The sequence below is a fragment of the Triturus cristatus genome, chromosome 3_1 (assembly GCF_964204655.1).
Source record: "Triturus cristatus chromosome 3_1, aTriCri1.1, whole genome shotgun sequence".
NCBI lineage: Eukaryota > Metazoa > Chordata > Amphibia > Caudata > Salamandridae > Triturus > Triturus cristatus.
The window spans coordinates 882,070,068-882,096,019 of record NC_140583.1 but is presented as its reverse complement, the minus strand read 5'-3'; the positions used below and the strand labels follow the sequence as shown (position 1 = coordinate 882,096,019).

The 25,952-nt window shown below is 46.6% G+C and overlaps 1 protein-coding gene across 1 annotated transcript in view; it reads left to right on the top strand.

Moving 5' to 3' along the window:
* B3GALT1 (beta-1,3-galactosyltransferase 1) overlaps nucleotides 1–25,952 on the top strand; it is a 1,403,455-nt gene that overhangs the window by 981,349 nt on the left and 396,154 nt on the right. Inside the window, exon 7 of the mRNA XM_085645381.1 lies at nucleotides 1,403–1,495. The gene's annotated coding sequence lies outside the window, so the exon portion shown is untranslated. The remainder of the gene's footprint in view (nucleotides 1–1,402; nucleotides 1,496–25,952) is intronic.

Here is a 25,952-nt window from a genome sequence, read left to right as displayed (position 1 = left end):
CCCATGTTCTGAAAAACTAGGGGCCCTTCTGCTAGACATTTAGGTAACAAACAAAATGAAAAGTACTGAATACAGTGTAAAGCTGCAACAAGTGTGGGGTAAGAGGGGTAAATGGTTTGTGTGGTTACAGTAGTAGCTTTTGTAGAGTGAGGTGCAGGTGTGATAAGGTGATATAGAGCAGCTGTGTGTGATAACAGACACATCAGCCAATAAAATGGATGCGTCTGTCATTTGAAAACACATCTGACATTGCTGTACTCTGTCATGATGCTGCCACCATCTCACTTTGATGGTGGACAGATGTACGCCATGCCAACATTGATGTAGTTGTACCTGTCGATGGTGGCCTGGGGAACCAATCACTGAGTACTGGGGATCGGCAGATGGACTCAGCTCCTTCACGATGGAGGGTGGTCGCTGAGCATCAACTTTAAATATTCGTACGGTATTCCTTCAGCCTGACAGACGGATTAGTTCCTCCTGAGGGAATATCGACGCTAGGTAGTCCAAACTCTAAATCAGGCCTTAGTGTGTTATCACTTTGAGATCCTCGCATGCTTCACTATCACATGCTTCACTATCACAAATATAACATAATTGGCTTGCTCATTATCCACCTTCGATAAAGAAAACATGAAGCTAATATTGTTTAAAATACGCAGAAGGGGAGCAGGATAATTGTCAAGACAGCCATAATTGTCCACCATCCTGTCCTTAAACATATGCAACAGTCTGTAAAATTAAAAATTATAGTCACGTTCCTTGTCATCGTTATGTTTTTTCACAGTCCGTCTTGCATCATTTTTCTTGAATTTTGAGAAACATTTCAGCAGCTTCTTGTCACGAGTGGATTTCTCACGGTGAAATGTGACAATAGTGTTCTTTTATGTTCTGGGTATGCACATTTCCCTTTCTTTGTTTTTCATGCATTGTCTCTTTTGTATTTGTGAGTTCTAAACACTCAAAGTGAAATGTGAAAAAGCAATAGGCGCCGCATATGCCTCTGCACCAGAGTGAGTGACAGTGAGAGAATAGGGACACCAGCCCTGACAGCTTGCCTGCGAACACTGATTGGGTGTCTGAAAAAGCTTACAATCATCTGACTGATATTTCACATTCACAGGGTCCTCAGCTTCGACAGATTGGTTTCCACTTAACACTAACATTTTTAACCGAACAGCAAATTGCATGTTTCACAGCGTGCTTAACCGCAACACAACACAAACAGTCCCTATTTCAATCCTCTGACAGCACGCAGTGGGTGTGGAACGAAGATGGGCCGCAAGCCCCGTCTGTTTTTGTTGTCTTTAATTTACATATGTAATTCCCATTCTGCTGAATGTCCCAACACTTGTGGAGTCTGACGGATGGAGTCAGTAAAGCCCGTTCCTCTCGTTACCAGGTTGAAAATGAAGCCCCGTTGGTCGAGCATTTGGGGTGAATAGAAGCAGCGTTAGAATTATAGGCACGACAGCCTTATCCGCAGCTTACTTTGGTGAGTACAAATTAAGGAATGTACTGTGTCACTACTGTTAGGTCTCTACTTAACGCTCTTTTAATATATTTCTGCTGTTCTTTAGTGATGTTCTTCTATTTCCTCTACTTGTCCCCACCTCTCTCCCAGCGTGTGCCTGTCTGCAACAGGTTTAACCAAACTGTTCACAGTGTGACATTATTTGGATCTCATCACTAACAGACACATTTGAATGATTGTTGTGGATTTTCCTTGTTTTCTTTGTCTCAATCTTTTGTAAATGGACTTACACGCAGGAATTTTATGATTTACCTTTTTTTTTTAAAAATATGTGAGGTATGTTGCTATTACATTTTGGAATGTTTTTAAGAGCTGCCGCCTCCAAACTTTCATGCATACAAAGAGGCCTCAGACTACAACTGATCAATTTTGCATGAACATGTGAAAAGAGTACACCAGTATCGATTTTGAAAGCTGATAAGTAACCAAGGAAGTTGTGTGTGCGTCCAGGCTGGACAGCCCACCAGGGAAGCCCTCGGTAAGCGCAAATAGCTTGAATTACAATGCGACCGGGAAGGAACGACTCCCTGTCATGGGTCACGTGCCACTAGTAAACTTCAAAGTCATTGTTTGTCCACAAACGCAAAGTCCGTATTCAATATGATCTACTTGTGCAGCTCTAAGTTAAGTTGTGTTTGGTATTCAATACATTAAATGAAGTCGCTTCATTGTGTTGGAAATAAATGTGATGGTATTTGCATTGCTTTCTTCCATTTCAGCATATCCGATGCACTATCCTATTTCTCACCCTATACTCTCTCAATATATCTTCAACCCCAACTTTCTGACTCATCTCAAACTTCTTTCTACTACTCATTCCAATGCACTACCCTATTTCTCACCCTATACCTCTATCAATATATCCTCTACATCCACTCTCTCATTTATCCCAAACCCCATACCACTACTATGATACCCCAAAAAAACCATACTCTACCCCTTGCATCATCTGACACCTCTTTTACCATACCAATCCCCCAAAACAAGCCTTTCTATACTCTTCTCTCTAACTCTTCCCCTCCACATCCCTTTTTACTCATCCCAAAGTCTCCTCCTACTGCTATTACCTCCCCCCGAAAAAAGTCTAAATCCGCCACTCTTCTATCCCTCCGCTATCCTTTTCAATCAAAATAACAGACTAACATGTTCACTTCTCAAATTTCATATTTCACTATACTAATTCACCACTAATCCTTTATGGGTTCCAGAGTAGCGTGCTATTCGCCAAAAAGGTGCTGCAACACCTCATTAGAAGTAGCAAGCACTATATAAATGCAAACCTTTTTCCCTCTCCTATCCCTCCGCTACCCTTCTCTATCCAAATAACGGAAAAACATACCCACCACTCAAATTACTTTCATATTTCACTATACTAATTTTCAACACTAATCCTTTATGGGTTCCAGAGTAGCATGCTACTCGCCAAAAAAGTGCTTCAACACCCCATCAGGGGTATCAAGCGTTATATAAATGCAAACCTTTTTTTCCTTCCTCTATCCCTCTGCTATCCTTTCCACTCCAACTCACTGACCAATATCCACCACTCAAATTACTTTAATATTTCACTATACTAATTCACCACTAATCCTTTATGGGTTTCCGGAGTAGCGTGCTGCTCGCCAAAAAAAAAGAAGTGCTTCAACACCCTATCAGGTGTAACAAGCGGTATATAAATAAAAAACTTGTTTTTCCCTCTTCTATCCTTCCACGATCCTTCTGAATCGAAATAATTGACTAACCTATCCACCACTTAAATCATTTTCATATTTCACTATACTAATTCAACACTAATCTTTTATGGGTTTTGGAGTAGCGTGCTACTAGCGGAAAAAGCGATTTGACGCCTCGTCAGGGGTAGTAAGCGCTATATTCATGCAATTGCAATACAATATATTATAAACTCACACATAAAGGAAGCGGTGTGATTTTAGGAAACTGATTATTTATTTTAATTTCACAGTATTTCTCTCTAATGAAGGTGAATGTCTTACACTTTGTGAAATTAATCATAACTGCATTTTTAAACTTCAATGCTCCTCTGTATGCGACTGTACATGACTGCCGATTCAAGCACGTACACAAGGGGCCTTTTCTTTGTAGTGCCTTTTGTTCTTCCACATTCCGGATGAGGAGGAGCCAAATGCTTTCAATACCGGGAGCAGATGTTTGAAGAATATGTGACAATAAGGCCCGCCCACCTCTGAAACCCTCATGAGGCATGAGGAGCTTGTAATGCCAATACTTTACTGTGGAATGAGAACAGTGGGCTTGTATGTGTGGCATGCCAGAACGAATGAATGGTCAACTTGAGATAGCTACCCACAATCGATGCTGAAGAAAGCCAAATGATCCTGAGAGGAAAGGTACACTGACTGAAACATGTTGACCAATAGACTAGACATATTAACTATTTCAATTAGAGTATCTGCTTGTTTTTAATATTGCCAAGGGACCATCCTAATAAATCAATACCAGGGTACCATAGACAATTTTAACGTATGGGAACCCTCTAAATATACCAAAGATTTCCCTTGATTTTCAAGTTCAAGCCCATCCAGATTCATTATGTATATGGACGAGGACTCTATGATGAAGCATGCCACTACTAACCCAAGTAGCTGAGTGCCATAAAAAAGCTTAGCGTTACAACAAACAAATGATGGACGGAATGCTGACAATGCAGACATTCTCCCCCAGTCAAGAGATCTGGGTTAATTCCATCGTTCTTTTGCCCACTACACCACCCCAGTTTAGACATGGTCATATGCAAATCAGTCTTGACCCTGTGCCTCATGGGAACAGTCCAGCCCGAACTGCCAAGCCATGTCTTCCCTGGACTGGAATCAAGCATCCTAGGACCGGTTTCTGGCTATCAGCCGTCATCAGCCAGGATAGCTTGACTCCAGTGGCGTAGTGAGCACGGGTCCCACGTCTGGGAATACCCATCCCACTTAGGGCAAAAAGCGTTACAAAAAACAAATGATGGACGGAATGCTGACAATGCAGACATTCTCCCCCAGTCAAGAGATCTGGGTTAAATCCATCGTTCTTTTGCCCACTACACCACCCCAGTTTAGACATGGCCATATGCAAATCAGTCTTGACCCTGTGCCTCATGGGAACAGTCCAGCCCGAACTGCCAAGCCATGTCTTCCCTGGACTGGAATCAAGCATCCTAGGACCGGTTTCTGGCTATCAGCCGTCATCAGCCAGGATAGCTTGACTTCAGTGGCGTAGTGAGCACGGGTCCCACGTCTGGGAATACCCATCCCACTTAGGGCAAAAAGCGTTACAACAAACAAATGATGGACGGAATGCTGACAATGCAGACATTCTCCCCCAGTCAAGAGATCTGGGTTAAATCCATCGTTCTTTTGCCCACTACACCACCCCAGTTTAGACATGGCCATATGCAAATCAGTCTTGACCCTGTGCCTCATGGGAACAGTCCAGCCCGAACTGCCAAGCCATGTCTTCCCTGGACTGGAATCAAGCATCCTAGGACCGGTTTCTGGCTATCAGCCGTCATCAGCCAGGATAGCTTGACTCCAGTGGCGTAGTGAGCACGGGTCCCACGTCTGGGAATACCCATCCCACTTAGGGCGAAAAGCGTTACAACAAACAAATGATGGACGGAATGCTGACAATGCAGACATTCTCCCCCAGTCAAGAGATCTGGGTTAAATCCATCGTTCTTTTGCCCACTACACCACCCCAGTTTAGACATGGCCATATGCAAATCAGTCTTGACCCTGTGCCTCATGGGAACAGTCCAGCCCGAACTGCCAAGCCATGTCTTCCCTGGACTGGAATCAAGCATCCGAGGACCGGTTTCTGGCTGTCAGCCGTCATCAGCCAGGATAGCTTGACTCCAGTGGCGTAGTGAGCACGGGTCCCACGTCTGGGAATACCCATCCCACTTAGGGCGAAAAGCGTTACAACAAACAAATGATGGACGGAATGCTGACAATGCAGACATTCTCCCCCAGTCAAGAGATCTGGGTTAAATCCATCGTTCTTTTGCCCACTACACCACCCCAGTTTAGACATGGCCATATGCAAATCAGTCTTGACCCTGTGCCTCATGGGAACAGTCCAGCCCGAACTGCCAAGCCATGTCTTCCCTGGACTGGAATCAAGCATCCTAGGACCGGTTTCTGGCTATCAGCCGTCATCAGCCAGGATAGCTTGACTCCAGTGGCGTAGTGAGCACGGGTCCCACGTCTGGGAATACCCATCCCACTTAGGGCGAAAAGCGTTACAACAAACAAATGATGGACGGAATGCTGACAATGCAGACATTCTCCCCAGTCAAGAGATCTGGGTTAAATCCATCGTTCTTTTGCCCACTACACCACCCCAGTTTAGACATGGCCATATGCAAATCAGTCTTGACCCTGTGCCTCATGGGAACAGTCCAGCCCGAACTGCCAAGCCATGTCTTCCCTGGACTGGAATCAAGCATCCTAGGACCGGTTTCTGGCTATCAGCCGTCATCAGCCAGGATAGCTTGACTCCAGTGGCGTAGTGAGCACGGGTCCCACGTCTGGGAATACCCATCCCACTTAGGGCGAAAAGCGTTACAACAAACAAATGATGGACGGAATGCTGACAATGCAGACATTCTCCCCCAGTCAAGAGATCTGGGTTAAATCCATCGTTCTTTTGCCCACTACACCACCCCAGTTTAGACATGGCCATATGCAAATCAGTCTTGACCCTGTGCCTCATGGGAACAGTCCAGCCCGAACTGCCAAGCCATGTCTTCCCTGGACTGGAATCAAGCATCCTAGGACCGGTTTCTGGCTATCAGCCGTCATCAGCCAGGATAGCTTGACTCCAGTGGCGTAGTGAGCACGGGTCCCACGTCTGGGAATACCCATCCCACTTAGGGCGAAAAGCGTTACAACAAACAAATGATGGACGGAATGCTGACAATGCAGACATTCTCCCCCAGTCAAGAGATCTGGGTTAAATCCATCGTTCTTTTGCCCACTACACCACCCCAGTTTAGACATGGCCATATGCAAATCAGTCTTGACCCTGTGCCTCATGGGAACAGTCCAGTCCGAACTGCCAAGCCATGTCTTCCCTGGACTGGAATCAAGCATCCTAGGACCGGTTTCTGGCTATCAGCCGTCATCAGCCAGGATAGCTTGACTCCAGTGGCGTAGTGAGCACGGGTCCCACGTCTGGGAATACCCATCCCACTTTGGGCGAAAAGCGTTACAACAAACAAATGATGGACGGAATGCTGACAATGCAGACATTCTCCCCCAGTCAAGAGATCTGGGTTAAATCCATCGTTCTTTTGCCCACTACACCACCCCAGTTTAGACATGGCCATATGCAAATCAGTCTTGACCCTTTGCCTCATGGGAACAGTCCAGCCCGAACTGCCAAGCCATGTCTTCCCTGGACTGGAATCAAGCATCCTAGGACCGGTTTCTGGCTATCAGCCGTCATCAGCCAGGATAGCTTCACTCCAGTGGCGTAGTGAGCACGGGTCCCACGTCTGGGAATACCCATCCCACTTAGGGCGAAAAGCGTTACAACAAACAAATGATGGACGGAATGCTGACAATGCAGACATTCTCCCCCAGTCAAGAGATCTGGGTTAAATCCATCGTTCTTTTGCCCACTACACCACCCCAGTTTAGACATGGCCATATGCAAATCAGTCTTGACCCTGTGCCTCATGGGAACAGTCCAGCCCGAACTGCCAAGCCATGTCTTCCCTGGACTGGAATCAAGCATCCTAGGACCGGTTTCTGGCTATCAGCCGTCATCAGCCAGGATAGCTTGACTCCAGTGGCGTAGTGAGCACGGGTCCCACGTCTGGGAATACCCATCCCACTTAGGGCGAAAAGCGTTACAACAAACAAATGATGGACGGAATGCTGACAATGCAGACATTCTCCCCCAGTCAAGAGATCTGGGTTAAATCCATCGTTCTTTTGCCCACTACACCACCCCAGTTTAGACATGGCCATATGCAAATCAGTCTTGACCCTGTGCCTCATGGGAACAGTCCAGCCCGAACTGCCAAGCCATGTCTTCCCTGGACTGGAATCAAGCATCCTAGGACCGGTTTCTGGCTGTCAGCCGTCATCAGCCAGGATAGCTTGACTCCAGTGGCGTAGTGAGCACGGGTCCCACGTCTGGGAATACCCATCCCACTTAGGGCGAAAAGCGTTACAACAAACAAATGATGGACGGAATGCTGACAATGCAGACATTCTCCCCCAGTCAAGAGATCTGGGTTAAATCCATCGTTCTTTTGCCCACTACACCACCCCAGTTTAGACATGGCCATATGCAAATCAGTCTTGACCCTGTGCCTCATGGGAACAGTCCAGCCCGAACTGCCAAGCCATGTCTTCCCTGGACTGGAATCAAGCATCCTAGGACCGGTTTCTGGCTATCAGCCGTCATCAGCCAGGATAGCTTGACTCCAGTGGCGTAGTGAGCACGGGTCCCACGTCTGGGAATACCCATCCCACTTAGGGCGAAAAGCGTTACAACAAACAAATGATGGACGGAATGCTGACAATGCAGACATTCTCCCCAGTCAAGAGATCTGGGTTAAATCCATCGTTCTTTTGCCCACTACACCACCCCAGTTTAGACATGGCCATATGCAAATCAGTCTTGACCCTGTGCCTCATGGGAACAGTCCAGCCCGAACTGCCAAGCCATGTCTTCCCTGGACTGGAATCAAGCATCCTAGGACCGGTTTCTGGCTATCAGCCGTCATCAGCCAGGATAGCTTGACTCCAGTGGCGTAGTGAGCACGGGTCCCACGTCTGGGAATACCCATCCCACTTAGGGCGAAAAGCGTTACAACAAACAAATGATGGACGGAATGCTGACAATGCAGACATTCTCCCCCAGTCAAGAGATCTGGGTTAAATCCATCGTTCTTTTGCCCACTACACCACCCCAGTTTAGACATGGCCATATGCAAATCAGTCTTGACCCTGTGCCTCATGGGAACAGTCCAGCCCGAACTGCCAAGCCATGTCTTCCCTGGACTGGAATCAAGCATCCTAGGACCGGTTTCTGGCTATCAGCCGTCATCAGCCAGGATAGCTTGACTCCAGTGGCGTAGTGAGCACGGGTCCCACGTCTGGGAATACCCATCCCACTTAGGGCGAAAAGCGTTACAACAAACAAATGATGGACGGAATGCTGACAATGCAGACATTCTCCCCCAGTCAAGAGATCTGGGTTAAATCCATCGTTCTTTTGCCCACTACACCACCCCAGTTTAGACATGGCCATATGCAAATCAGTCTTGACCCTGTGCCTCATGGGAACAGTCCAGTCCGAACTGCCAAGCCATGTCTTCCCTGGACTGGAATCAAGCATCCTAGGACCGGTTTCTGGCTATCAGCCGTCATCAGCCAGGATAGCTTGACTCCAGTGGCGTAGTGAGCACGGGTCCCACGTCTGGGAATATCCATCCCACTTTGGGCGAAAAGCGTTACAACAAACAAATGATGGACGGAATGCTGACAATGCAGACATTCTCCCCCAGTCAAGAGATCTGGGTTAAATCCATCGTTCTTTTGCCCACTACACCACCCCAGTTTAGACATGGCCATATGCAAATCAGTCTTGACCCTTTGCCTCATGGGAACAGTCCAGCCCGAACTGCCAAGCCATGTCTTCCCTGGACTGGAATCAAGCATCCTAGGACCGGTTTCTGGCTATCAGCCGTCATCAGCCAGGATAGCTTCACTCCAGTGGCGTAGTGAGCACGGGTCCCACGTCTGGGAATACCCATCCCACTTAGGGCGAAAAGCGTTACAACAAACAAATGATGGACGGAATGCTGACAATGCAGACATTCTCCCCCAGTCAAGAGATCTGGGTTAAATCCATCGTTCTTTTGCCCACTACACCACCCCAGTTTAGACATGGCCATATGCAAATCAGTCTTGACCCTGTGCCTCATGGGAACAGTCCAGCCCGAACTGCCAAGCCATGTCTTCCCTGGACTGGAATCAAGCATCCTAGGACCGGTTTCTGGCTATCAGCCGTCATCAGCCAGGATAGCTTGACTCCAGTTGCGTAGTGAGCACGGGTCCCACGTCTGGGAATACCCATCCCACTTAGGGCGAAAAGCGTTACAACAAACAAATGATGGACGGAATGCTGACAATGCAGACATTCTCCCCCAGTCAAGAGATCTGGGTTAAATCCATTGTTCTTTTGCCCACTACACCACCCCAGTTTAGACATGGCCATATGCAAATCAGTCTTGACCCTGTGCCTCATGGGAACAGTCCAGCCCGAACTGCCAAGCCATGTCTTCCCTGGACTGGAATCAAGCATCCTAGGACCGGTTTCTGGCTATCAGCCGTCATCAGCCAGGATAGCTTGACTCCAGTGGCGTAGTGAGCACGGGTCCCACGTCTGGGAATACCCATCCCACTTAGGGCGAAAAACGTTACAACAAACAAATGATGGACGGAATGCTGACAATGCAGACATTCTCCCCCAGTCAAGAGATCTGGGTTAAATCCATCGTTCTTTTGCCCACTACACCACCCCAGTTTAGACATGGCCATATGCAAATCAGTCTTGACCCTGTGCCTCATGGGAACAGTCCAGCCCGAACTGCCAAGCCATGTCTTCCCTGGACTGGAATCAAGCATCCTAGGACCGGTTTCTGGCTATCAGCCGTCATCAGCCAGGATAGCTTGACTCCAGTGGCGTAGTGAGCACGGGTCCCACGTCTGGGAATACCCATCCCACTTAGGGCGAAAAGCGTTACAACAAACAAATGATGGACGGAATGCTGACAATGCAGACATTCTCCCCCAGTCAAGAGATCTGGGTTAAATCCATCGTTCTTTTGCCCACTACACCACCCCAGTTTAGACATGGCCATATGCAAATCAGTCTTGACCCTGTGCCTCATGGGAACAGTCCAGCCCGAACTGCCAAGCCATGTCTTCCCTGGACTGGAATGAAGCATCCTAGGACCGGTTTCTGGCTATCAGCCGTCATCAGCCAGGATAGCTTGACTCCAGTGGCGTAGTGAGCACGGTTCCCACGTCTGGGAATACCCATCCCACTTAGGGCGAAAAGCGTTACAACAAACAAATGATGGACGGAATGCTGACAATGCAGACATTCTCCCCCAGTCAAGAGATCTGGGTTAAATCCATCGTTCTTTTGCCCACTACACCACCCCAGTTTAGACATGGCCATATGCAAATCAGTCTTGACCCTGTGCCTCATGGGAACAGTCCAGCCCGAACTGCCAAGCCATGTCTTCCCTGGACTGGAATCAAGCATCCTAGGACCGGTTTCTGGCTATCAGCCGTCATCAGCCAGGATAGCTTGACTCCAGTGGCGTAGTGAGCACGGGTCCCACGTCTGGGAATACCCATCCCACTTAGGGCGAAAAGCGTTACAACAAACAAATGATGGACGGAATGCTGACAATGCAGACATTCTCCCCCAGTCAAGAGATCTGGGTTAAATCCATCGTTCTTTTGCCCACTACACCACCCCAGTTTAGACATGGCCATATGCAAATCAGTCTTGACCCTGTGCCTCATGGGAACAGTCCAGCCCGAACTGCCAAGCCATGTCTTCCCTGGACTGGAATCAAGCATCCTAGGACCGGTTTCTGGCTATCAGCCGCCATCAGCCAGGATAGCTTGACTCCAGTGGCGTAGTGAGCACGGGTCCCACGTCTGGGAATACCCATCCCACTTAGGGCGAAAAGCGTTACAACAAACAAATGATGGACGGAATGCTGACAATGCAAACATTCTCCCCCAGTCAAGAGATCTGGGTTAAATCCATCGTTCTTTTGCCCACTACACCACCCCAGTTTAGACATGGCCATATGCAAATCAGTCTTGACCCTGTGCCTCATGGGAACAGTCCAGCCCGAACTGCCAAGCCATGTCTTCCCTGGACTGGAATCAAGCATCCTAGGACCGGTTTCTGGCTATCAGCCGTCATCAGCCAGGATAGCTTGACTCCAGTGGCGTAGTGAGCACGGGTCCCACGTCTGGGAATACCCATCCCACTTAGGGCGAAAAGCGTTACAACAAACAAATGATGGACGGAATGCTGACAATGCAGACATTCTCCCCCAGTCAAGAGATCTGGGTTAAATCCATCGTTCTTTTCCCCAGTACACCACCCCAGTTTAGACATGGCCATATGCAAATCAGTCTTGACCCTGTGCCTCATGGGAACAGTCCAGCCCGAACTGCCAAGCCATGTCTTCCCTGGACTGGAATCAAGCATCCTAGGACCGGTTTCTGGCTATCAGCCGTCATCAGCCAGGATAGCTTGACTCCAGTGGCGTAGTGAGCACGGGTCCCACGTCTGGGAATACCCATCCCACTTAGGGCGAAAAGCGTTAAAACAACAAAAAAAGCTTAGGGCAGTTTTGATAATGTGGGACAGGAGAGATTGAAGCATCACTGACAGTGGGAACCCTCCCTACTGATTAATTGCTTGAACTTGGGAAGTTGAGGCAACCCTTTTAAATTCTTCATACTCCCTCAAAGTGATTAAATACTACAATAGTGCTTCAAACATACTACAAAATACTATTCACAAACTATGTGCAGAGACCTACCCCTCTGCCTGCCCTTACTTTTTCTGTGCAGCGATCTCCACCTGAGTGGAGGGACGGGGAGTGGCATGAAGATGGGGAATATTTATGACTGAGGGGAGGAAATTATGGAAGTGCAAGGAGGAGTTAAGGGAAGATGGGGATGGGTATAGGGACAGACATAAATCCGCCCATAAAAGAGTAAGTTCACTCCAATTCAAACATTGCACTTAAATAGTTACTACTGCCAAATGGACCCAAAACAATATTAAATGTACTCCAGGTCAGAGATGGAGTAATGCCTGCACCACACATGACCACTCAGAGATACTGCAACACCCTCCCATAGAACACAATAGAGGCAGGGACTTAAAACAGACACTCGTATGAAATAGAGTTAGATTAGAGCTAAATAAATTAAATTAATTAAAATAGTTAAACTTTAAACATTTTTGTACTCCACATGTAGCAATTATTAACACATAAATAAATATACATATGTAGATATATAGATATATATCTGACTGGCAGTCACCAGTAGGTAGTTATAGATAGCACCATGTTTCCATAGGAAAAATGTATTTTTTTGCCAACAACTATGGCGCCACTTGACGAATCTTCACAAAATTTTCAAAACTGTGCTACACCCCTGCTGTGTTTTAAGTTTCGAGGTGAACCATCAAGCGGGGGCTGATAAAAAAGGGGGGTTCCAAAACACGTTTTCCCCATGCATTTTTCCATAGGGATGTTGAACACGACTACAGCCCGAACCGTTGAACGGATTTAGACCAAATTTGGAAGAAAGCTAGATGTTGGTCCAGAAAGCCTGCCTTTTGTGCTTTGATGTAAATTCGTTCAGTCCTTTTAGAGATATTTAAGTTTCAAAAACATAGATATCTGGGGACGTGGATCCTTGCAGTGGACTTGCGGATCCACAGTCCCTGTGCTGCAATTTGATTGGCTGCCAACACTTCAGCCAGAAAGTATTGGCAGCCATCTTGGGACTCGACTTGAAGCTGAGTCCCACAAAAAATGTAAATGATTTAGAAGAGGGGCAGGGTAGGAATACCATGACCCCCCCCGGAGGTACCACAGGTACCTCACCAAAGGTTAAAAGCATTTTTCTCATTCAATTTTGCCATAAATCTGCAGGTGTACCTGCGGAACCGCAGCAAAATTGGAAAAAAAAGATGCGTGGACTCCTATGCATTTTTTCAGGAAGCCCGGGTTGGCCAAATCCAGGGGCATGAGGGGTTATTATTATAATAAAGAAGGGGGGCTCATGGGGCCTCCTCCTAGGCCTTTGAAAAGCCCTGTGGACCGTCACCTTCCTGGGCACTAATGTTTAAATATGTAGGGGGTGCCCACCCATCCCCCCGCAGCCCCTGCAACCACTTTCTCCCCGGGCTGAAACCAAACAAAGGAGGGGGGCATTTGGCCCCCTTCCTGAATCCATTCATGGCCCTTGGGAGCGCCAGCCCCCAGTGCCGGCTCTTGCTATGTCCCGGGATGCCCACTCCGGGAATAGCTGATTGCGACAGCTTAGGGGAGCTTTACCGCTCCCACCAAGCCAAAGCAAACTGTGCTCCGCTTTGAGCAAGTAAGAGCATTTTGCTCTTGCTTGCTGGAAGCAGAGGACAATTGCTTTGACAGAGAGGGAGCTACATGTTCAGCAGCTCCCTCTCTGTCAAAGCAATGCTGGCTCCAGCAGGAGGCGGGGAGCCAGCAGGGACCACAGAGGTCTTAAGGCTCCCCGTGGTCCCCAACACTACAAAATGTGTATCCTGGATGGGAAAAGGGCACCCAAACCTGAGGCCGGGCCCTGGGGGATGAGGTTCAGGGTTAATATAGGCCCAGGAGGGGGCCTCTCTATATAATCAAAATGACTGGCAAGTCGTCAGAGGCCCCGCCGGCTTACAACTCCACTCTGCCCATGTGCCTTCTAGTGCACAACTGTTTGGGGGATGAAGTCGCCTTGGCTGAAGAGGTTCCTTGGGGGCCAACACGCCCTCCTGTTACCTGCAGTGGTAGGTGGACTATCCCCAGATTCGATGTCATGAGTACACCAATGTGCCACAACTTGCGACAGTCACTATGCTGTTCTAGGGTTAATGGAGGGAGAGGATCACACCCTCTACTGACTCATCCTGCTCTTGAGCAGACAATAAGTCAGGGAGCGGTTCACTCTCCTCTTCTGTCCATCATCAGTAGCCAAGAGCATGGTCAACTCAAACTGGGGTTTGAGACAGTTCATGAGCAGGACCCTCGAGGGGTTCCTAGGTGTCTGCAAGTCCACAAGGTAAGTGACATCACTCTTGTGTTCCTTTTCCCCATAGGGGCCAGCCCACTTGTCTTGCAGAGTACAAAACTCTGCTGGCTCCATCATCCACATCTTTTTACTATGCTGAACCTCAAACACAGAGATATTCTGGTCGTACCAGTGTTTCATGTCCTCCGGACTAGGTTCTAGGTTCCCCTGAATGAGTTTCCTGAAGTTTGCTATCCGGATCCGAAAGGCCAGCATATAGCTGAATACATCATGGGTTGGCTTTCTAGGAGCTTGCTTCTAGCCCTCACTCACAGAACTGAGAGGTCCTCTAACAGAGTGCCCAAACAGAAGCTCAAAAGGGCTGGAGCTAACCCCTTACTGCAGGATCTCACTGTAAGCAAATAGAAGGCATCCCACTTATGCCTCCTGGGTTATGATAGACCCCCAATCATGCTCTTCAGGGTTCAGTTGAACCTTTCAACCAACCCTTTACTCTGCGGGTGGTAAGGGGTGGTGAACTTGTAGTTTACTCCACACTCCTTCCTCATGACCTTCATGTACAGCAACATGAAGTTGGTACCCCAGTCAGGTACTACCTCACTAGGAGAAATCCATGTGGGCAAAGATCCCCATCAGTGCCTGGGCCACGACGAGCACCATCACTGTCCTCAGAGGGATAGCATCCAGGTACCCGGAGGCATGGTCCACCAAGACCAGGATGAACCTGTTGCCCATAGTTTTGTTGGGATCCAGAGGCCCCATAAAGTCAATGCCCACCCGCTCAGAAGGGGTGCTCATGATGGGGAATGGTTGCAGGGGAGCCTTACATCTCCCCCCACTCCTGCTTGGCAAGTCTTGCAGGACCTACAGAATGCATCTGAGTATTTTCTCATCTGGAGCCAGTAAAAGTGGATGACATTCCTGTCGAAGGTCTTTCCCTGCCCCAAATGTCCTGCCAGAGGCACTTCATGAGCCAAGCCCAGTAGGAAGGCTCTGAAACACTGGGGAACCACCAGCACACGAGCCTCCCTAGGCTCATCAGTAGGCTTGCTGTATAGGAGACCGTTCTCCTAAGAGATCAGGTGAGATCTAGACTCTTTGCCAGCTGCCTGATCCTCAGCCTGCTATCGAAGACCTACAAATGTAGGGCACTCGTTCTGTGCTACACTGAATTTCTCCCTGGTGGTACCCCCTTCCTGCTGCCAATGGGTCAGCTCAGGCAGATTCCCTAGTTCGGCCACTTCTTCCCCAGTAGGTTCCTGGCACTTCTTCCCCGATAGGTTCCTGGGCGTCCCCCTCTGGTTCGTCCTTTTCCCAGACCATGGGAATCTCTGAAGCAGGTTTCCCATGCCCCTTGCCCCATCTCTTCTTGGCAGACACCTGAGTCACTCTTTCAGGCTCCAAGTCCTTCTGATCATCCTAGGCTGCTACGGACCATCTGGTCATGCACACCCACTCAGGCAATCCCGACATCTCCAAGTGGGACCTGTATTGCATCTCTCTCCATGTGGTGTGTTCCAGGTTGTTTTCCAGCAGTCAATCCACAGGCATGGATTGGCTCACAGCTAACCTTAAAGAACCTGAACCCCCCTACTTAAAGGGAACCTGAGCCACTTTACAATACAAAAGTGCTTGCTGTTATCTACTGCAACTACTTGGTGAAGCACTCCAGGAACCACTTGCTCTTCAGAAACCAGGTGACACCTGACAGTAGTCACACTGGCTCCTGTGTCTCTCAGAGCCTCTACTCTCTATCTATTGATGATCACCCATTGCCTGTATTTCTTAGTGTCTCAGGCATAAGGTTTCTCTGGACCATCTCACTGTCCCCTACTGAGAACAGGGTCATCTCAGCTGGTTCCCCACACCCACCTGGGACCAACTCTTCCTCAAACAATACACTGGCCATCCCTGCTATCTGCCCACAAGATAAGGCCTGTGCTCACTTAATATAATTGGGACTCCCTTTAAAGTGCCCTGCATGGCCATAGTCAAAGCACTTCAGGGGTTCCTTCCCTCCAGACCTTTCTGGCTGTAAAAACTATTCTTCTCTATGGTGGGGCGGGGGTATTGAGAATTCTTACCCTGGGAATTATTCTGGGGCCCTTTAGAGAACTCATCATTTTAGCCCTTGTCCCCCATATGCCTTCTGCTGTTGGAGACCCTGCTATCCTTTGGCAGAACCTCCCCCAAGCAACCTCTTGTGGACCCTGGTACTCACCCAGTGTTTTGCCTCCTCAAGTCAGTAAGACTGCTGCCCATCAGTGCTGGCACAGCTCTGAAAAACATAGACTAGACAAGTGCTCCCATACAATCAAATTGTACAGCCCCTGATAGTCTGTTACCTCACTGCCAACCATCCAGTGCTCTGCAAAATTAATCTACACATTCCTGCCATGTTTGGAAATCAAGTTTCTTGCTGTGCCTAAACTGATCGCTGTACTTATCTAAGACCGTACCGGGTGAGAAGGGCGTCCTTCATTTCAGTGTAGGTGAGTTCATGTGACTTCCCTAAGCCAACAATGCGTCCCTCCACTCCCCTCCATCGTGAAGTGTTCCAAAATCCTGCCCCCCAATTTCTCTTAGGGACCCCATTCATGTGAAGAGCTGCCTCGTTGCCCTGAAACCACCTCTGGGTATCATCCCCCTGAGTATACTCCTACCCTATATTTTCCGGAATGTGCATCATTTTCTCAGACTGCACTGATGCAATGCTGCCACCATCTGTGTTGGACTTGGCCTTCAAATCGAGCTCCTTCAAGGTCAGCCCCTGAGCTAAAATCAGCTTTCTCTCCTCTATGGCCAACTTATCATTCTCCATGGCCAAGGCATTCTTTTCTGCTAGTTCTAACTGGAACTCCATTTTGGGTTTTTTCTGCTCGTACTTTCTAGCTTCCCGTCTGTCCTCTAGCTCCTTTGGAGGCACACTTTTAGAGGACACACTGCTGCCAGTCCTGGAGGGTGCTCTCCCTCCATGAAGATTCTGATCACACCCTTATGCTCATCCTCAATATGCCCACCAGCCTTCTCTGCTGCCAACCAGGCCCTCATCACCTTTTGCAGGTCCTCTTTCTTAGGGAAGCCTTTAATAGAACATTGGAGCTCCTTGCATAATTTTTTGAGCTGAGATACCGTATAGGTTCCAAACTCTCTAGCACACACACCAAATCTGCAGCTGCAACTGCTGGCTCACTAGCCTGAGACATGATTGTGGATCAAAAACTCATGAGTTGCAGAGAAGAAACAAATAAAAGACAGTATGTCGCTGCATAGTTGTCTGTGATATTGAGTACTGTACACCAATAACTGTATGTAAAGTACAAACACAAGTCGTATTTTCACCATTGACTACCAATGTTAGAAATGGTGTCTCTAGTTGGCAGTGGTTTGCACCCTAAGTATGGATCATCACTCTAATCAGGGTAAGGGGATTACACAGCTAAGATAACCCCTGCTCACCCCCTTGGTAGCTTGGCCGAGCAGTCAGGCTTATCTCAGAGGCAATGTGTTTAACAAAGAGCCCTGTACTTACTTTGTGTGGGACCTGTCTCACAATCCCCTTTTTGTGATGGGGTAGCTTGTACATACTTCGTTTGGGCCCTGCAATACAATTCTCTATGCAGGCACTCTTCTCAGGCATCAATTGCTATGTCCTGATGATGATCCTAGCTGAGAGATCAAAACGTCATCGACTTCAGCAGCACCTTGACACAAACCTATATTTTTGAAACTGAAAAGGTGCTATATATGTTCTTTGGCCTAATCACTAAAGTGTATCTCGCCAATGTGTACAATGCTGGAGTTTGGCAGCCTGATTTGTTTGTTGTAAATTGTCCAACTTATATGTCTTTGTGTATTCCCCCAAATATATGAACATAGACATCATTGTATTTTTGTGTCAATTACAGTCATAATTTCATGTTGTGATGGACCGTTGTTCCTTCATAAATAAAGGCTTACTAACAAGTGGCACATTCAGAATTGTGACAAAAAAACTGACTTTACCGTTAAAGAGGGCTTCAGAATTTTTTAGACACCAAACTGGCTCTGTCTACATGCTCCGAATTGAGAGTTGTCACTTATTAAATTAAATAAGGTAATCAAATATTATACTATGGGAGAAGTAGGCCCTGCAGTAGTGAAAAATGGTTTTCACTACCAGGACATGTAAAACCCAAAAGTACATTTTTATATACACTGCGCCCTGCCCTCTTGGCTGTTCAGGGCCTACCCTAGGGGTGACATATGTGTACTGAAAAGCATTGGTGGCTGATAGGGAACGGTGTTGAGGGTGAGGTGGAGGGGGTAGAAAAAAAACAAAAGAAAGAAAACGTACCTGCTTGTTGCTTGTAGCCAGCGGCCACCTCTCCTCCAACTCAGAAAGGACAAAGGCTCCCAGACTCCCCTAGTCAATCACGATGCTGCCTTACAGCAGCGTTATAATTTTTCTAAGCACTGTGGTTTAGCGCTCAGAGAGGGACTGGGAGACAGGAATATTCTCCATCCAGGCAGTGCTTTACAGCCTGTGGAGAACATGGAAAGAGCACATGACTGTTTGGCCAGCCCAAGAAGGCTGGCCAAACTGTCATGCGCACTTTAGACTGTGCTTACTACCCCTCCCTCTGCTCTGGCCAGCCCTGCCCGGCCACACCCTGCAACTAAGCCGGAACTGAAAAATAACATGATATATATGTTCCATTATTATCATTTTATTTTTCAGTTGCACTGCTCTTTAAGCAGTGGGGCAACGCTCCCCTGCCTTAGCAGAGGGGCCGCCGCTGATGAAAAGTAAGGTTTAGGCCTGGCAAAAGGTTTATTTTGCACATCAAAATGGCACTTTAAAACTGAACACACAGGCTGCAGTGGCAGACCTGAGTCATGTTTAAAGAGCTACTTGAGTGGGTGGGACAATAAGTGCTGCAGGTTGTTGTGAAGCAGATTGGCAAGTATAAATATGCAGACAAAGCCAGTAGATAAGAAGAAGGTTTATTGTAATTTGAATGGCTACATAAATAACCCCAACAGGAGCAGATGTAGTTACATGCTCAGCTCTGGTTTATCTGGCTCAACTGCCATTCAGAGAACCCTCAGAATCCTGACTTTTGATGACATCATTGAGTAACTTGACAAGCTGGATACCACACATCACCCTCCTTTTGAAATCAAAAACAAATGCCTCCCATCTTAGGAAACACTTTGCGAACACAGACAACAAAAACACCAGACTGTGCTACATTTCACATCAAATGGTGCATGTAAAAAGGACACCACAAAAACATGCCATAAAAAAGTACCAGAACACACCAACAAACACTAACACAACCACTCACCCAACCAAAGAAACAATAAAAACATAGAAACAGGTATGTGATATATTTCAACCCACACACTCACCCAGCGAAAGGCCATCTTATGTGTTAGCAATGAGAAGCATTCAACCCACATATGCATCCACTGTAAAGGCATATTGTGTTTTAACAAAGGCTTCTTTCACCCCACACACCCATCGCCTGTAAGGGCATCTTGTGTTTTAGCAACAGATATCTTTCAATCCATGCACTCATCCCACGTAAGGGCATCTAGTGTTTTGCATCAGGTCTCTTTCAATTCACAGACTTGTCCCCTGTACTTCTGGACTATAATACAAAATGAAAAACATTCCTCAAACACTGACAAAGGATTTTTGCAAGTTTACATGGAACAGAGTTTAACACAACCCACGGAACTGGGTACACACTACCCATATGGAACAGGATTCAACATTACCCAAGTGCTTCTCAACCACTGAGGGAGAATCACATGGAACAGGGTTCAACACAACCCATGGAACAGGGATCAACACAACACAAGCAACTTATCAACCACTAAGGGAGAATGAAATTTAACATCACACAATAAACACCAAGGGCCCCATTTATGAAAAGTGTTGCATCACTGTGGTATGACAGTGATGCAACACTTTCCAGTGTGCCCTCATTGCGACATAATGGATGCGCCATATTTACTGTACGGCGCTCAATGTCTAGAGCATTTACAGATACAACAGGAATCCTGCTGTATCTGCTGGCGCAAAAAATGGCACATTGCTGGAGTGTGTCTGAAAACAGACGCAACTCCAGCAATGTGTCTTTTCGCATGGGGCAAGCACCATGTGAAAAGCCCTGCGTCACTCCTTACCCCTGCTTCAAGCTGGCATAAGGATTTGACGTAGTGATGCCCTAAAGTGGCTCAGTGAAATCTCATAGATTTCACTGTGTCACTTCTACGTGGCTTTCCTGAATTGGAACGCCAACCCTGCATACATTATACATGACGCAGGTATAATGTAGCGCAGGGGTTTACAAAGTGATGCATCTGCCTAGATGCATCACTTTCTAAATATGTCGCAGTGTGGCACATTTTTTTGCCACCTCAGTGTCACAAAAAGTGATGCAACTGCAGCATAAGGGCCTCATAAATAACGCCCTCTGCATTTCTCAAGTCGAAAAAGGGTGCAAACAACGGTAGAACTGACGTAACCATATTACTTGTACACCTATCCTTGAATAGTGTGCTCAACCCTACCGATAGATACCATAAAGATGTACCATTTAATCCAAAAGTATGCAACCTGCAGGGGGGCGGATACAGTAAACAATACAATAACCAAAATAAAGGAGGACACATCTGGGTGCAACAACTGCAGCCAGCCCAGGCCAAATCCCCATTAACAACAGCATAAACAGGAAACTCAAGCATATTATAAACTGTTTCCATGTAAACTATTTTGAAATGCTTAAATTTCGATCAAGAGTGAAGGAAACGAACATGCGGTTTAAACCATATTCTTTTAGCTCACAAATGTCCATTTGACAGCAAACCTTAAATCGTGCAATAGGGAAAAAACACGTTATTTTACATATTTCTGAATCACCATAAACATATGAACGATTGAAACAACAGAAATACTCTATTTGGTAGGACGCAGCTTATTCTTAACAACAATGGTGATGCTCTGTTAAAATTATACGTTGACACAGAGATCGACTCACCATAAATCAGTTCCAGAGAAATAGAAACTCTGTATCCATCGACATGCAGTTATACAAGAAATCTCTGGAAGAAACCGGTTCCAAGCCAGTGGCAGACATGCCTTTTTTAAAGATTTTATTGTGGCAAGTCAGCCACATGAAGCAAGTCTCTACCAGCAGCAGAGACACCTCCATCGAAGGCAATGGTTGCGTAGAGACGGCAGGAACATGATGTTTACATGACAGAGATGTGATGACGGTGGGCACACTTCACGGTAGACCACGCGCTGAAGACAGGGTGAGCGCGTGCACTTAAGCAAAATGTAGACCATCTGCCAGAGAGTGTGACTGGCGGAGTCTACTCGAGCCATAGTAAATTTAAATGATGCACCGACAAATGCCCCAAACAAAGATACATCACGGTACTCTTAAATTGCAATGGTTATGACAGACGTTATCAGTGCAACACAGCTGTAGCAGACAATCTGACTGCTATTGTAGACGGTCTTTATCAATTTCTTGCTGTTCTTATCTCACAGTGCTGTATTCATAGTAAAGCGTCCGTCACCTACAAAAACAAATATATAATTTAGCACACAACACTGAACTGACACACAGCAGTGCCATCTTTGGCAAAGTTCCTGCTTGTGAAAAGCTTTCATTAAAAACACAATTCCCACTCAATGTGAAGGTAACATTGATGTATCTTCAAACACCCCTGGGATCTTGGGTACCTTTCTGAGTAGGAGTCTCACAGGAAGAATTTCCAATTTAACTTTTCAGCAGTAATGTAACTTTTCAGGGTATTGGAGTGAGGCTCCTGGTATCTAATATACATAGTGAAAATGTCACTTCCAAAAGCAGTTTTTCCAGTGGCGGCTGATGACATTTGAAAGTGGTGAGGAGAAAAAATGCTGGATGACAGCCCTGTGGCGAGCGAGTGTAGCGAGCGAGCCCAACTGTCATAAGGGGGTTTTGGAGTGGTTCTCCCCTGAGAAGATTTTGAAAAAAAGAGTGGGCAAATGCTTCATGTTCAAGCAAATTTGAGAAAGGTTTAAACAGTTTGGCCACGGCTTATATGGTTTTCAGTCCGTACATGTTTCAGTTACTTCCCGAGATTTGCTAGCTACATATAGATAGACATTAGTTGTCAGAAAAGGTTGTAAATAGAAGTGAGTGTTAATGACTATAAACAAAAGAGAGAGAGAAAGAGAATGTTGCATTGCAGCTGTTGTGTTTGCTGACAGTGGCATTATGTATGGTGTGTGTATCCAGGTGGCAGGTGGGGAGAAAATTATTTTTATTTTATCAAAGTGACAAAACCTCTAATGAGGAGATGATGTTAGCGAGGTAAGAGGTTGAATAATTTGTGAGCGTACGATGCATAGCAGCAAAAGATGAGCCGGTAGAATAAGGGATCAGAGCGATCCCTGTTGGGGAGGTGATGGGCAGCAAGAATAAAGGTTGCAGTGTGTTAGCAAGGGAGAACTGTGGTCAAATGTGATGCATGACAGGATGGACTACTGAGATACCCACAGATGTATGTTCCTGAGTCGACCCAGAGGCAAGAGACGAATTTGCAGTGTCCTGGATAGTTGGTGCAGATGGCTTGAGACTGGTGTAGTACCTAGATTTAAGATTGCAGAGGCCTGGGGTAAGAGCAATACAGGGTAGGTTTATGGGAGGTGAGCACGCTTGGGTCTGAGATGCTTTCAAGCCCTGAAGATTTAAGCACATTCTGGTCTTATGTTTGTACTGCGGTGATAGAAGATGGGCCTACTGCTGCTGCAAGGATAAACCTTGTTTAAGGTCAAGTAAAAGTTGCAATAAAAAGTTTTGAATGACTTTACTAGATACATGTATATTAATCGTCAAATCTATTCAAACCACTGCCAACACATGATATATATAGTACGTCCAGACGTGATCGTCCCTTCTGGCCTGTTTCATGCGTGCATTATTGCCGACAGTGGGAGCTCAGCAGACAATGAGTGCTCAGGAAAGGAGTGAGTGATCAGTGATTACGCTTTCCAAAGCACGTGGAGCAGGAACTATGGAACCAGGTGTGAGTCCCGGTGCAGGTTCAACATCTTGTGATTCTAGGCAAATCACCAATTTCTCTGTGCATAATTTTTTTTTAAAACCTGACCCCGTGTAACTTAATTTGATGCTCATGAAAAGTGGGAATGAAAAAAACTGCACATTATATGTCTTTAAATGCACATCGAGTACATCATGGTGCTCACACAAACACACATACCGGAGATTGTATTGCTTTATACAAACGAAACACACACAATAAAGACTGCACTCGTATGCAGACATGACAATGGTGCTTTCAAACACTCACTGGAGAAAGCACTAGTGAGCAGATGTGACAGAGTACATCTACGCACATACAGTACATTACGGTGATAACGTGCACATATACTGAAGCCTGCACGGTTGTGCACACACAGCAGGGTAATTCCACACACACATTGGAGACTGCATCAGTATGCAGCCCTGATAATGATGCTTATACATCCACACACTGAAACAACAGAGCACTTTACGAAGTTTATCTACCAAACACAGGAAGGAGTCTGCACAAGTGTGCAGCTTCAACAGAGCACTTCATGGTGTTTCCACACACATGTAAACAACACTGGAGACTGCAGTAGTGTGCAGACATGAGACTACGTCATGGTACTTATACACACATGCACACGCACACACACACACACTGGAAACTGTATTAGTGAACAGATATGACAAAGTACAACTACAGACACTCTCAGAGTAGTACATCATGGTACTTACACACACACACACACACACGTTCTGGAAACTGCACTGCTATGTACACAAGACAGAGTAACTACGCACAAACATACCAAAGACTGCACTGTGCTGATTTGGCAAATGTACACACCCACACACTGGAGTTCAAGGTGCGTGTTTATACCCACATGCACAAACACACATACACTGCAATAGTGAGCGGATAAGACAGAGTAAGTCTACACACATACGCACTCACACAGAGTAAATCATGGTACTTACACAAGAACACACATACTCAACTCATACTCAAACACAGACACACACACACACACCAGAGACTGCACTTGTATGCAGACACAACAGAGTACATCTACAAACACAGAAACACATCACATCATGGTGATTAGACACACATATACCAGAGACTGCACTATTATGCACTCAAGAGTATGTACACAAACACACACACTCCCCAGAGGCTGCACTTGTATACAGATAAGGCAAAGGATGATTACACACCCACCCACTGGACAGAGTACTTATACACACACACACACTACAGACGTCATCATATAATAATTATTACCCGCAGTGCTGCACATCATGTACCGATAATATACACGAAAATATAGTACAGGAAAACTATCTGGATACATATGGATAAAATCAGGAGGGGTCAAAGAGTAACCCATAAAACCAGGATTCCTACTCACAAAAGAAGTCAGTGCATTATATATCAACTTCAAATACTTGCTAATTTCAGACACAGTGGAAACACCCATCCGCGGGGAGAGCCAGGATATCCTCTGTGTGAATTCTTAATTTAAAAAAACCTGAATATGTAACGTGGACTTTTTGCTACTGTTACGTTTACAGGGAGCAGACTCGAAGCATGCAGGGATTAAAAGTTCTGTGCAGGGAATGTTGCAAAAAAAGTAAAAACAGACATGGCCTGATGAAATAACGTACTTACACACTTCTGGGGCATAACATGGAGAGATACAAATAACTCTCAGTCTTCTGTTGAAACTATCACATCTCGTCTTTTCCAATTCAATTGCCCAGCATGCACACTGCCATCACTGGCTCTGTGCGTGAGGGGAATGCTTCGCGTCTCCTTTAGAGAAACATAACCAATCACTGTGTGGCTTGATAATAAAGCTGCTCTGTGATTGTTTATGTTCTTTAATTATCCAGCCCCACACTGCCTCCAAGCACAAGGACCGCGGAAACAGGCTAAACTCACCACAACCAATCCTGAGTTTGCTCTCATGCAGCTTCAAGTAGAATAAGCATGCAAGCAATGTCAGGATTGGTGTGAGCAGGTTAGTTCGGCACCCCAACGGAGACTGCATGCCAGTGCTCTGTTTCCCACCCTCCGTAAAAGAGAGTCAGTTTGAGAGGTCCAAGGTGCGCATGTCGGTTTGGACACAGTCAGAACCCTGTCTAACCCCACATGTGCACTGGAACTCAACTGGCTGTTGTTGCTAAGCAGCAGGCTTGGCCCCACCCCAGCCGATCTACCAAGCCCAGTCCTTTAAAGAATCGAGGCTGAATCAGGAATTTTAAAATATTATGCTTGGGGCTGGCTGCACTCAGTAGGGAGTCAACGCCCCATATCCCTCCTCCCGCCCCCCCCCCCACTCCCCCAAAGAGGAACCGCACCTGGGTTTTTCGCTTTTTACACAGCAGCATATTTATCATAAAGCTGACCGTTGTAAAGACACTGATGGGGTCATTAATAAGAAAACAACACCACTTTTTAAGTTATGAAGAGTAGGA